A 13,103-nucleotide genomic window follows, 5' to 3' on the forward strand; every position below is an offset into this window, starting at 1 on the left:
CGCCTTTTTTTTTTTTTTTTCTCCACAGGAAAATACTTGAATGTAAAACCTCCCCACCCTTTACCCAGACTTCTCTGAAGTTGGGGTTTTGACATTGATTTTCCCAGCTCAGTATCAAGTATAGCATCACTGAAGATCACCGAACTGCTGTTTAGACATTTTAAAGATGCAATTTGAGTTCCAGTCGGGGGAAAGGGGTGGATAAAAGAGATTATATGATAATGATATGGCTGTGGAAGCCTGTCAAATAAAGTGCATTTTCTCTGGTGGGCAGGCTATTTCTGGAGCTGTGCACGAGTTGCTACACGGAGGGATGTGTTTATCCTAATGGGAAGCAGGACTGAGCGAGGCCACAGCTCCCTGCACAGTTTTTAGAGTTTTGAGATACCACAGAGACATTTGTGGTGTCCAGAAGACGCATTTAGTCTGTGCTGGCCCTTTCAATTTGTGCTGACTTGGCTCTGACAGGGATCAGAGGAAGGCAAGAAGTCTAAGGGCTAAAGTGAAGGAATGTGTGTCTGTCCAGACATGCCCATTTAGTAAGAAGAGATATAAGAAAAGTCAGTGCAAACTGGTTTAAACAATAAGGAGTTTACTATACAAGCTAATAAGTAGCCTTATTATACAAGCTAATAATAAGGTCAGGGGCTTCAGGTAGGGTATGATCAAGGCGTTAACTCTGTTTTCCTATAATCCCACCTGCTCTTCCTTCTTCTAATTCTTTTCCTTAGTCTGACTTCCTCACGGCTAAAAGATGGCCACCAGCAGCAGCTTTCACACTTGCCTCTTTGGTCAAGTCCAGGGAGAAAGGGAGATCTTTCCTCTGAACTGGTCAATTTAAGCCACCCCCCGGATTAATAGCAGTCACTAGTCTGACATCCTGGGCTGATTGGCCTAACCCAGAGCTCTGAGCCCAACACAAGCAAGGAGATTTGAGTCACCTTCACTGGTGGGATCAGGTTCCCCGAGACACTGATATTACAGAGGCGGGGAGTGGGGGGGGGGGGATGGGGAGGAGCAGACTTTGCAAAGAAGGCAAGGGGAGAATGAGTTAGAAAGGAAAGCAGTTCAGCAACCAACAGTGTTCCCAGCCAGGAATGTAGAAGCCCTGTTTTAACAGAGCTCTACGGGCTGAAGTCTGGTCTTTCTGCCTCACATAGCCTTCCAGAATCAAGAAAGATATTGGGAAAGTAAGAATGTGAAATAGATATAGACAGTATATCTATGTGTAAAATATATGTATATGTATTACTACTGGAGCCACCAACTTCACAGAGGAACAATTTTATGCCTCAGTGTTCTCCCCTGTAAAATGGACACAGTATTACTTCCTTAACATCCTTTGCCATGGATACAGAAGCTTCAGATATTAATTCCAGTGCTGCTAGAGACCTGCTTCGCGGCCCAGATTGGGGCCTGATTTCCCCCCCGAGCGGAGTGGTAACCACCCAGCCCCTTGGTACTCTCTCCCCGTCGCCCGGGGCCCACCCAACCTTGGCTGGTCTTGGCAACATTCCCTCTGGAAAATATAAAAAACAAACTTCTCCAGAGTTGTCAATCAGTGCCCACTTAACGCACTGGGGGCTGGGCCTCCTGGATAGAAAGCGTGGCGGGATGGGATCCCAAGTGGGAACCCACGTCCCTCCGAGAGCCTGGGCATGGCTGATCAGGGCCAGTCCCTCCAAGCCTGGCCATGAGCCTGAGGGCGTGGACCGGGACAGGGAGGGAGCCTGCTGGCTGCGACCCAGGACACGCTGCCCTGGGGACAGGGAATGAAGAGGGGTATTCCAGGGTGGGAGCGAGGAGCAGGGTCTGCTGTGGGGCCTCAGGTGGCCTTCCGCGCCTTGCAGTAGGACACTGGAATGGTTGTCACAGGTGGTTTAAGTCTCCGCCAGAGCTGAAGTCACGGTCGAGAAGGCTGTGGCTTCCGGTCCTGGGGCCGCCCCTGCTAAATGGGATTTGATCGTTTCTGGGGGCGCAGCCTTGATTTTCATGGCACAGAAGCCCGCATTTCTGTCTCCCAGATGCCAGCAGGCCGGGAGCTGCTCTGTCTGCACAGACACGCAGGCGTGCACACACACACATATACGGATTCACGTGCGCGTGTAGACGTGCATGCATGCTTAGGTCCCTCTGTCTCAGGTGTCGTCCCCTCTGTCCCTCCGGCCACCCCACATGGAGGGAGGTTGTATTCCACCTTTGGGCACGGACGACAAGCACTGGAAAGACTGCTTCCTCTTCCTTCCTTCCTGGGAGGCACTGCCTGGGGTAGCTGCTCAGAGGGAGAGCCGCAGAACCGCAGGGCCCTGACTCTGAGGGGAGAAGCCGGACTCCTGTAAGCTTTCTGCATTTCCCACAGTGCCTGGCGTGAACAGCGTCACGGGGGCTTGTGATCCAGGACGGTCTGAAGCTTTCGAGAGGGAAGCCTAGGGCCCCAGAGAGGAGCTGCCTCCGGCCACCCTGCGGGTCTCCAGCGGAGCCTGGTCCAGGGCCTGGGTTCGGGGGAGGTGTTGGGCAGTTGAAGCCCGAGGGCGGGACTGCATTTCCAGAGACATGTGTGAGCTCCTCTGGGAGCGTGTAATTGGAGAAAAGTCCGGAGAAGCCATGGAGACCTCTGAGGCCCACCTCTGCTCACCACAAGATGGCAACAGAGCTTTGTGCCAGCCCCAGCGATGGGGAGGTGTCCAGCACTCTCTGGGGACTGGACCTCGCATCCCTACCCCTGAGGGTCCGAGTTTTCCTTCAGCATCTTCAGGTTAGGCTGGGAGTTCATTTAACGTGGACCTGGGCATATCTGTCCTTCCCGTTTTATTGCCTTGAACTCCATTTGCCTGTGGATACAGGCAAAAATGCATCATTCAGGGCCATATGGGGTGTTGAATGTACAGTTTTCACTTTGGGAGAAGAGTTTCAAGTGGCTCCCCCACCTGGAAGCAATAATGTTTGAACCGTGCACCCTCTTGCCAGCAGCCCCCCAGGCTCCCTCTTTCCCCTGTGCTCTTTAGCGCTCCTTCCCACCGGGCCATGTCTGGCTGCAGTGGGCCCACCGGGGTGGGCAGTTGTGGGAGGCAATAACTACCTAGGACGTCAGAGAAAGAGAAGATTTCTTTTAACTTCTGTATAGGCTGGAGGCAACAAAGCACCAGAGATGGAGAATATAGACATTCAGGAGGGAGATAATCAATAATACTGACTCAGCCAACAGTTATATGAAATTACCGGGAGCCAAAAAGTGCTCTGGGAATGTAGGAACGAATATGATGTGATCCCTGTGGTCCAGGCTTCTGGTGGAGTGGGAGCAAACAGGTGGGGAAGCCAGAGGTTTGATACATTGCTATAGAGGCTCCACAGATAAGTGTAGGGGCAGAGGAAGCAGACAAGGCAGGGCCGAGTCTATGGGAGGGAGTGGGACAAATGTGTGGAGAGAGGCACTGTTGTTCTTTTTTAAAACATAAAAATAAATAAATAAATAAAATAAAAAAAAGGGGCGCCTGGGTGGCTCAGTCGGTTAAGCGTCCGACTTCAGCCAGGTCATGATCTCGCGGTCCGGGAGTTCGAGCCCCGCGTCGGGCTCTGGGCCGATGGCTTAGAGCCTGTTTCCGATTCTGTGTCTCCCTCTCTCTCTGCCCCTCCCCCGTTCATGCTCTGTCTCCCTCTGTCCCAAAAATAAATAAACGTTGAAAAAAAAAATAAAAAAATAAAAAAATAGACCTGGGCGCCTGGGTGGCTCAGTAGGTAATCGTCCGACTTCGGCTCGGGTCATGATCTCGCGGTTCGTGGGTTCGAACCCTGTGTCAGGCTCTGTGCTGACAGCTCAGAACCTGGAGCCTGCTTCAGAGTCTGTGTCTCCTTCTCTCTCTGCCCCTCCCCCACTCATGTTCTCTCTCTCTCTCTCTCTCTCTCTCTCTCTCTGTCTCTTAAAAGTGAATAAATGTTAAAAAAAAAATTAAAAAGGGGGCACCTGGGTGGCTGGGTCGGTTAAGCATCTGACTTCGGCTTAGGTCATGATCTCAAGGTTTGTGGGTTCGAGCCCCACATCTGTGCTGACAACTCAGAGACTGGAGCCTGTTTCGGATTCTGTGTCTCCCTCTCTTTCTGCCCTTCTCCTGTCGTGCTGTGTGTGTCTCTCTCTCTCTCAAAAATGAATAAACATTAAAAAATAATAAAAAATAGACTTTATTTTCTCGAGCAGTTTTCAGTTCACAGCAAAGCTGAGGGGAAGATACAGATATTTTCCGTATGTCACCTGCCTTTACACACGCACAGCCTCTTTCTTCTATTGCCAACTTCCTGCATCAGAGGGCACACTGGTTACAATGGACGATGCTCCAGTGACACATCGGTCTTACCCACCCGAAGTCCACAGTTTACATGAACTCATTCTTGGTGTTGTATATTCTATGGGTTTTGACAAATGCATCATGACACATATCCACCATCATAGTGTACTATATACAATAGTTTCACTGCCTTAAAAATCCTCTGTGCTCCCTCTGTTCATCCCTCTCCTCCCTCCAACCCCTGACAACCACTGATCCTTTTATTGTCTTCATAGTTTTACCTTTTCCAGAATAAGCCTGTAGTTGGGATCATACAGTCTGCAGCCTTTTTCAGATTGGTTTCTTTCACTTAGTAACATGCATTTAAATTTCCTCCACACCTTTTCATGGCTTGATGGCTCATTTTTAAGTGCTGAACGATATTCCACGGCCTGGATAGATCACTATTTATTGGCTCACTCACCTGCTGAAGGACGTCTTGGTTGCTCCCAAGTGTTGACAACTGTGAATAAAGCTGCTGGAAATACCTGCGTGCAGGTTTTTGTGTGGACATAGGTTTTTAAGCCCTTTGGGTAGAGAAAGGTTTTAGTGGGGGTTGCACCTGAAACGGGATGCTGGGTGTTGGCCAAGGGGGACGCGGGGGATGAGAAAGCCCTCCCAGCTAAGAAGACAGTATCAGCCAAGGCACAGGTGGAGAGGAAGCTAGGCTCCTGGGGGAGTGCACCCAGCAGAGTCCAGGGTGGTGGGCAGGGTGCGGGATCACAGTGAGTTCTGTGATTAGAGGCACGGGTCAGGTGCAGGCCATGGAAAGCCTAGTTTAGCCAGCCTGAAGGATTTGAACTTTATCTCTACCTGATAAGGGGCCAGCAGAGGGTTTAGAGGGACCAACAGTCCCTGTTTGCCTGGGGTCTTTCTCGCAACAGTAAATCCTGCGTCCCAGAATCTGCCCCCAGCCTGGGCGGACTGGGAGAGCTGGTCGCCCTACTTTTAAGCACCAGAAGGATATGGTTAGATTTGCTTTTAAACATACCTTTTTGTTGTAGGAGTATTTTGAGATTCAGAGAAAAGTTGCCAAGTTCAGGGTACCCCTCACCCGGTTTCTCCTACTGTCAACATCTTACATACATATGGTAGCTACTATGTGTCGATAGTACGAGGTTAACATCGATACATTACTATTCACCAGATTTCAGACGCTCTTTGGATTTCTTGCAGCTTTTCTACCAACGTCCTTTTTCTGTTCCGGGTGGAGGGGGGAGGGGTGGCCACAGCCCCAGAAGGCTAAGGGGGTAGACTCGGTGGGACTTAGGATCGTCACTTGCTGATGAATCCGTCTGAAAGAGTGAAGTGGAATGTTACCACGTATTGCTTGCTCCTACATTTTATCCGGTCATCTCTGCGGCAGAGTATCCCTGAACACCTGCCAGGCGCTGGTCACTGATGTTCTCCGGACACACGGACGCCAAAACGCCCCGCTCCAGTTCCAGCCCGCTTTTCGCATTTCCCAGTGCCCGCCGACCTCCGCTGTCTGTGAGTAGGCTAAACACGAACAACTTCTCAAAAGAAGTCCAACTGAAAGAATTTTCACAGCCTGTCCTTAATGCTGCCAAGAATATATATTACCAATTTCCAGTGGAAGCTCAAATGTCCCTTTGCAATAACCTGGCCTCTGAACGCGAAGTTTGAGGGGTTACCGCAAGTCGGGACTACACCTCAGGGACCCAGTGCCATGCTGCCCGGTGAGAGGTGTTGGGGGGCGGGTGCCGGGGAGGGAGGCATGAGGCGGTGATGGGGCTTGAGACTCAGAGGGTCTGGGTACATACTCCCTTGGGTCGCAGCCCAGGGTTAAGAAAAAAAAAAAAAAAAAGAATCCAGAGAAATCCTGGTTGGCATGTTTCTAGCCCAGATGGAAGAGAAATAGGACAAACTGTTAGAGGTGCCAAAACCAACACATGAGAAGCGCCAGCTGCCAGCAAATTCGAGGTATGTTGGCATGCGCAGCCGAAGAGAAATGCATTCACCCTGTTGGAAAGGGGGAGACGAGAAGACCGACAGCCGTTGAGAGAGAGCGGGTGCTCCTTGCCAACCGCAAAACGCCAGCTCGGGAAGCACGGCCGCTTCCAAATGACCGAGCGGGACTGGAGCAAGCCAGGGGAAGGGGCGCAGACAGCCAGGCGACAGGCATCTGGAGATGCAGGGCTGGCGGCTCGGCGGCCTGGCTCCCCCCCCCCCCCCCCAAGCAGCGCCCTCGGCCACTCAGCCTGCTTTCTGCACCCGCGGGGAGGCGATCCGGGCCCACACTCCTTCTCGCCTCGGCCCCTCTCTCGTGCTGCTCCCCCCTCCATCCTCCGCTGTTCACACTCTTCCCATTTTTGGGGGGCATTGGTCACCTGGGGGCACATCTCTGCATATCCTCCTGACACTCGGGATAACTCTTGAACCCCAAATCCCGAAGGGAGAAGCCAGGACCCTCGCATCTCTAGACGCCCGTGCCGCACTCTGTATGTGACGTGTCCGCGTGAGACTTGGTTTGAGGCCGCGCCCCCACCAGGGGGGCAACACGGAGTGGCAGAGATTTGATTCCTGAGGGCAGAGGAGGGATTGAGCTTCTGGTTTCTGCTGCTGAGGGTCCTATGTGCCGAGTGGCCGTGGGGTCCTCTCTAAGAAACCCCTTCGTGTGGTTGGGCGCTTTAGGGCGAAAGGCTTCAGAGTCCGGCTCTCCTGGACGTCTGTGCACCCTTTGATGGTCTTGACTAAGCTCCCCCGCTTGTCCCCCTTAAACGAACAAGAATGGATTCTGTTGTTTGCAACTAAGAATTGTAACTGTCACGCTGTCTCAGTCATCTGGGGCTGCCCTAACAAGCTACCGCTGACGGGGTGGCATAAACAACAGGCACTTACTTCCCATAGTTCTGGAGGCCGGGAGGTCCGAGGTCAGGGTGCTGGCAGATCGGTCTCGGGGAGGGCCTTCTTCCCGGTTTGCGGATGGCCATCTTCTTACATCCTCACATGATGGAGAGAGAGACCATCTCTCTTCTTCTTTTTTTTTTTTTAATATGAAATTTATTGTCAAATTGGTTTCCATACAACACCCAGTGAGATCATCTCTCTTCTTAAAAGGGCACCGACCCATTCACGACGGGTGATCATCTCTCAAAGGCCCCACCTCCTACCACCACCACACTGGGGATTAGGCGTCAACATTTGAATTTGGGGTGGGGGGGGACACAAGCATGCAGTCCATAGCACCGTCCTTCAAGAGCAGCTGAAGACGTGACCTCTCTACAATTCTCTCTGGGCCCTTAGATTCTGGGGGGGTGCCCGTCTTTAAATGCACCACCCCATTAAAAAATTCCTTTTTAATGTTTATTTATTTTTGAGACAGTGCAAGTGGGGGAAGGGCAGAGAGAGAGACACACAGAATCCAAAGCAGCCTCTAGGCTCTGAGCTGTCAACACAGAGCCCAGGGCGGGGCTGGAATTTGTGAACTGTGACATCATGACCTGAGCTTGACCGAGCTTAACTGATCAGACGCTTAACCGACTGAGCCACCCAGGCACCCCTGATGCACCACCCCATTTAACATTACTAGCCTGTTGTCCTCTAGTGTTTGAACTAGGTGGGGGGGGGGTCTGCTCCCTCACTGAAGGCAGTGAGCCTAGCTTTTCTTCTTTTTGTTCTTGCTTGTAGCATCCCACAGCTGGAAAAGAATCAAGAACATGTTGGCCAATCCACCCATATTCTACACACAAGGTGCTGCTCAGAGCAGTGACCAGTCGGGTGAGTGGCCAAGTGCCGGAGGGGGCAGGACCAGAGGAGCCACAGCCCTGTCTTTCCTCCCACGTCACCTCCCACCACGTGGGCCATTTACGTGGAAGATGCATCGTGACACTACTTGAATTGAAACAGGGCCTTCTGAGGAGTTCAAAACACTTCACCAACCTCCAGGTTGTATAATTTATGCTCCTGGGAAACACACAGATCGGAGAAAGCCTCTTCTATTGACAGTAGGTGAAACCTGGGTCCCAAGGAACCGACAGGATTTGCTTGCCCACAATTGGTAGCGAAGTGACGAGCCTCCCGCTCCTTGGATTCCGAAGTCTGTTTCGGGAAAACCATAGCATGTGGGTTCTGGCCATGGAAACACTTCCCAAAATGCACTGGGGGCTGCCATATGACTGATGCTGAGTCCTCAAGGGCTCCTTGGAGAGGAGAGGATGGAAAGTCCCTGTGTTAGGTATCTATTGCTCTCAACACTTTGCCCCGAAGCTTTGTGGCTTGAAACGACACCAGTCATTTGTTATCTCTCACGGTTTCGGTGTGTCAGGAATTTGCGCTCAGGTCACGATCTCACGGTTCGTGGGTTTGAGCCCCATGTTGGGTTCTGCGTTGGCAGTGAGGAGCCTGCTTGGGATTCTCTCTTTCTCCCTCTCTCTGTGCCCCTCCCCCACTCGCACTATCTCTTGTCTCTCTCAAAATGAATAACTAAACTTACCAAAAAAAAAAAAAAAAGACAAGGAAAAGCTGCTTGGGTTTAATTACCCATTGGTTTGCTCCCTGCAGATACCCGGGAGGAGTTATTACTTTAGGCAGCTTGCCAAATCAGTCAATGTGCAATTATCGAGGACTCTGTTTACCCAACATTGGGCCAGGGATCGATAATACTCAGTGTAAAATCGTGGTTTATATCAAGTTTATAGTGGTGGTTCCTGGCTTCAAATAACCCCATGAACCAAGCCCCACAGAGCAAACCGTTTAACCAAGTATCGATCACCTGGATGACACGCAAGGCTCTGATTTCACAGAAGTCACACCTTAACCAGAACTTTCTGGGAAAAACAAATAATTAATAGTAGCGTGCTTTTATTAAAAAAAGCACACGCACATATGACGGCAGAGAGCTCGAGCACTATTGGAAAACCTGAAATGTGCGGCAGCCTTCTAATTAAAAAGATCATTTCCTTTAAACTCAGATGGAATATCCTTCGCCTGCTTCTAGTTTTCTCCCCATGAAACAAACTCTCTGCAAGAGATGTGAAATTTATTACGAGAGGGAACATGCTAACTTTCCAAACGTCCCAGTCAGTCCAAGGAAACGAGGCAGTGATGACTTGGAAAACACCTTCCTTTACACACACGTCCATTCACTGTGTCCGGCACAGCCAGCCCTCAGCAGACTTGGACAGCGGGGGGCACGTCCGGTGAATCAGAGCAATGCCGACTGAAATCGCCCATTGGGTCTCCTGTGCCCACCACCAGACTAATCCAAACTCCAGCTTTGTCTATAGCACATCCTCCACGACTTTTCCCAGCCAAGGCTTAAATGACTCAAGTTCCACCATGTTCCCTGGAGGGGTTATCCTGCAGCCAAATAGAACGAACCTCACCATTTGGAATTTTTCCCCCTTTATTGAATCTAATTTTTCCTTCACTTGTTTTCCCACTGTCATGTTCTTGCTGGATCCCTTTGGACCACCCACTGTGCCTGCTCTTCAAATGTGTGGACTGGAATTTCCCATCATCATTTGGCCTGTGACACATTTTTGAACTGTCAGCAGTCACGGCCGTGGCACTGGGGTCCCATCCCTTAGATTCAGACACACTGTGGGTCTAGCCGTCTGGCTAACCACACTGTTGATTCTCTATTATGTACACACACAAGCATCGCCTCTTTGTGCCAGGGTCCCATCATCTTTGCTCTTAACCTCCTGAGTCAAATTTAGCACGGTGCATCAAGAAAATCCAGGATGTGGTAAAACAGGAAGAATATCTTTGAGACCCAGAAGAAGGCTAGCCTGCCCCGGCTGAGATTTATCGTCAAATAGGAATCTAAAGAAAGTGAAACTCGAACCCCCTTCCATTATGCCCTTAGGCATTTTTGCTCTTTCTTTTGACATTCTTGCTCCTTTTATTCAAAATTCTACAAGTTTTCTGAGTCCTTTTTCAAACCCTTAAGCCAAAAGCAACCATGTCTAATTACAGGCAAATAGAATTCTCTGGCTGTTTAATTCAATCATAATATGGGAAGACAAGAAATAGGTTTGAGAGTAACATTCACCGTTATTGATAAATGTACCCAAATATATGCCGTCTCACTGAAGTCCAGCTCATGTGTACGTCACTCACACAGATGTCATGACATTGCATCGGCCGGGCCTAAGTCATCAGGTATAGATGGGTCATGGGTAATTAGGACTCGGCTCATCCGGGAAGGCATCAGGCCTGGGCCCAGGAGAGGCTGTTGCACAACAACGTCCTTTGTGGTTTGTTTCTACTTTTGAAAACCCCCTCAGGGCTGAAAATGATGCCGGTGGCTCCGACCATTGCTGAGGCCGGTATGCCAAGCACCTGGGGCACCAGAGTATCTGTGTTAGTTATCCAGAGGTGCCTGCCCCCCAGGCTCAACAGAAAGAGCTCTGATCCCAACACTGCCCCTTCACTTCTTTTAGAACTTCTGTTCTCCGGGGGTGCCGGGGTGACTCAGTCGGTTGAGTGTCTGGCTCTTGGTTTTGGCTCAGGTCATGATCTCATGGTCTGTGAGTTCGAGCCCTGCATTGGGCTCCGCACTGTCAGTGTGGAGCCTGCTTGGAATTCTCTCTCCCTCCCTCTCTCTCTGCCTCTCTGTGTCAAAATAAAATAAAATAAAATCTAAAAAAAAAAAAAAAGAACTTCTGTTCTCTGTGCTTCAATTCCCTAATCCATACAATGGGTATATACTATCTCTTCTCTCCCTTCCTCAGAGGGATCTTGCCCCCAAATGACAAAACAGAACTGCCCTGCTGTTCTTGCTATTTCATCGAGGAAGAAGGTATGTTTTCCCACGGACCCTTGACCAGGAGGGCTGGCACAGCTCTGTGCTTCTCCAGTCTCTGACCATCCTGTCAGTCCCAGGAGGCTAGTGCCCGGGGCGCCGGCCCCATCGGCATACTCCCAGGTCACACTGCTGCTCACATGCCCCACCTGTATGTAAATCCCATGCTTTCTATGGTCACGACTCAGCTCCGATTCTGAATCCGTGGCCTGGTGTCAGTCAAAAGTTCTGGGACATTCTCGGCTCTGATACCTTCAGGTTGCCTCTGCCCTGTTTCCTCACCTTCTGAAACACTGTTAGACAGCTCTCAGAGCCTTTCACTCTATCCTCTACGGCTTTTCATCTCTCTTATATTTTCACCTCTTTATCTCTCTGGGCTACATTCTGGGTAATTTCTCCAGCACTATCCCCCAGTTCTCAAAGTCTCTCTTTGTGTGGTACATGGCCTGCTATTAAATGTATCCCTTGAGTTTTAAATTTCTGTTTTATTTCCTTATTTTCTAGAAGTTCTGTTTTATTCCTTCACAAATCTGCTTATCCTGTACTCATATTTTATTTTATTTTATTTTATTTTTTTAATGTTTATTTATTTTTGACAGAGAGAGAGAGACAGAGCATGAGCAGGGGAGGGGCAGAGAGAGAGGAAGACACAGAATCCGAAGCAGGCTTCAGGCTCTGAGCTGTCAGCACAGAGCCGGACGTGGGGCTCGAACTCACGGACCGCGAGACCATGACCTGAGCCGAAGTCGGACACTCAACCGACTGAGCCACCCAGGCGCCCCCTGTACTCATATTTTAAAGGTCCATTTCCATTTGTTGATTCTGCTGTCATTTCTGCTGGCTTTTGCTTTTCGTGCCTTGTTTCCTTATACTTGTGGTGATTTTTAGCTGTGAGCTTCTCATCTTCCTTAGAAATTGCTGGAAATTCTTCAAGGCCTAGGGAAAGGTGGATTCCTTCAGAGAAGATTTCTGTTTGCTTCTTTGGGTGCCTGCTAGTCCTCTAGTCTGTGATCCCTTTAAAGTTTCTGCCTGTTTTTTTTTTTTTTTTTTCAGATGACCCATGTAGAGTGAATTTAAGCTACAGATATACAAGAAGTCTGGTTTGAAGTTCCCAGGAGAGATATTCCCCTCTTCACTCCAGTGCCAAGATTCAAAATAAGGGCTTTCCCTTGGAAGTGTAACTTGCTCCCCAAATCTGGGAAGAGGTTGGTTTTATTTTCAGTCCTTCCTTATACTGCGGGTGTGGCTCTCGGAGGTCCTAACGTTATGGGACATTTCCTGTGGGACTGTCCATCTTGGGCACACCTAGGCTCAGTCTCCTGCCCACAGACCCTCACAAGGCTCCAAACACATCAATTTTCAAGTTCACAAGATCCAGAAAATTCCTTCAAGGAAATCCTTCAAATGCTGGCTTGAGTGCTCTTCTCACGTGAGTTCTGCCTTCATTTATTTTTTTGGCCAGTACATTCCATACTTCCTTGACAACTTGTGGAGGCATTTAAAGACAGTAGGGGCACCTGGGTGGCTCAGTTGGCTGAGTGTCTGACTCTTGGTTTCAGCTCAGGTCATGTTCTCACACTATGTGGGATCAAGCCCGGCACCAGGCTCTGCTCTGACAGCACGGAGCCTGCTTGGGATTCTCTCTCTCCCTTGCTCTCTGCCCTTCCCCCACTCTCTCTCAAAATAAATACATAAACGTTGAAAAGTAATAAAGGCAGTAAAAATATTTCCCCCCCGCATTTTTAGTTGTTTTGGGCAGGATGGGTAGTGTGGACGCCTAGTCTACCACGTTGCTAGAAGCAGACGTCTCAGCTTAAACCCTACCTTTTCCACAGCCTCTTCGGCAGACAGAGCTTCTTGCTCCCCAGAACCTCCACACAATTCAACCCAGTTAGTCAGTTGGCCTTGGAGACTGCTAGCTTCTCATCGACAGCTTGGACCCCATCTGAGCCTGGTGGTTTTTTGTTTTTTGGGTTTTTTTTTTTTCACCTTCTATCCCATCTGAGACCAAG

General features: G+C 49.9%; 1 long non-coding RNA gene across 1 annotated transcript; it reads right to left on the reverse strand.

Annotated features, from left to right (window-relative positions):
- Nucleotides 1-4,160: 4,160 nt before the first annotated feature.
- LOC123385382 lies at nt 4,161-7,707 on the reverse strand. Its single transcript, XR_006597801.1, has 2 exons — nt 7,182-7,707; nt 4,161-5,614 (listed from the first exon to the last, which is right to left on the reverse strand). It is a non-coding gene; the product is annotated as an uncharacterized LOC123385382 (long non-coding RNA).
- Nucleotides 7,708-13,103: the final 5,396 nt, after the last annotated feature.

Source organism: Felis catus, chromosome B2 (genome assembly GCF_018350175.1).
Source record: "Felis catus isolate Fca126 chromosome B2, F.catus_Fca126_mat1.0, whole genome shotgun sequence".
Taxonomy (NCBI): Eukaryota; Metazoa; Chordata; class Mammalia; order Carnivora; family Felidae; genus Felis; species Felis catus.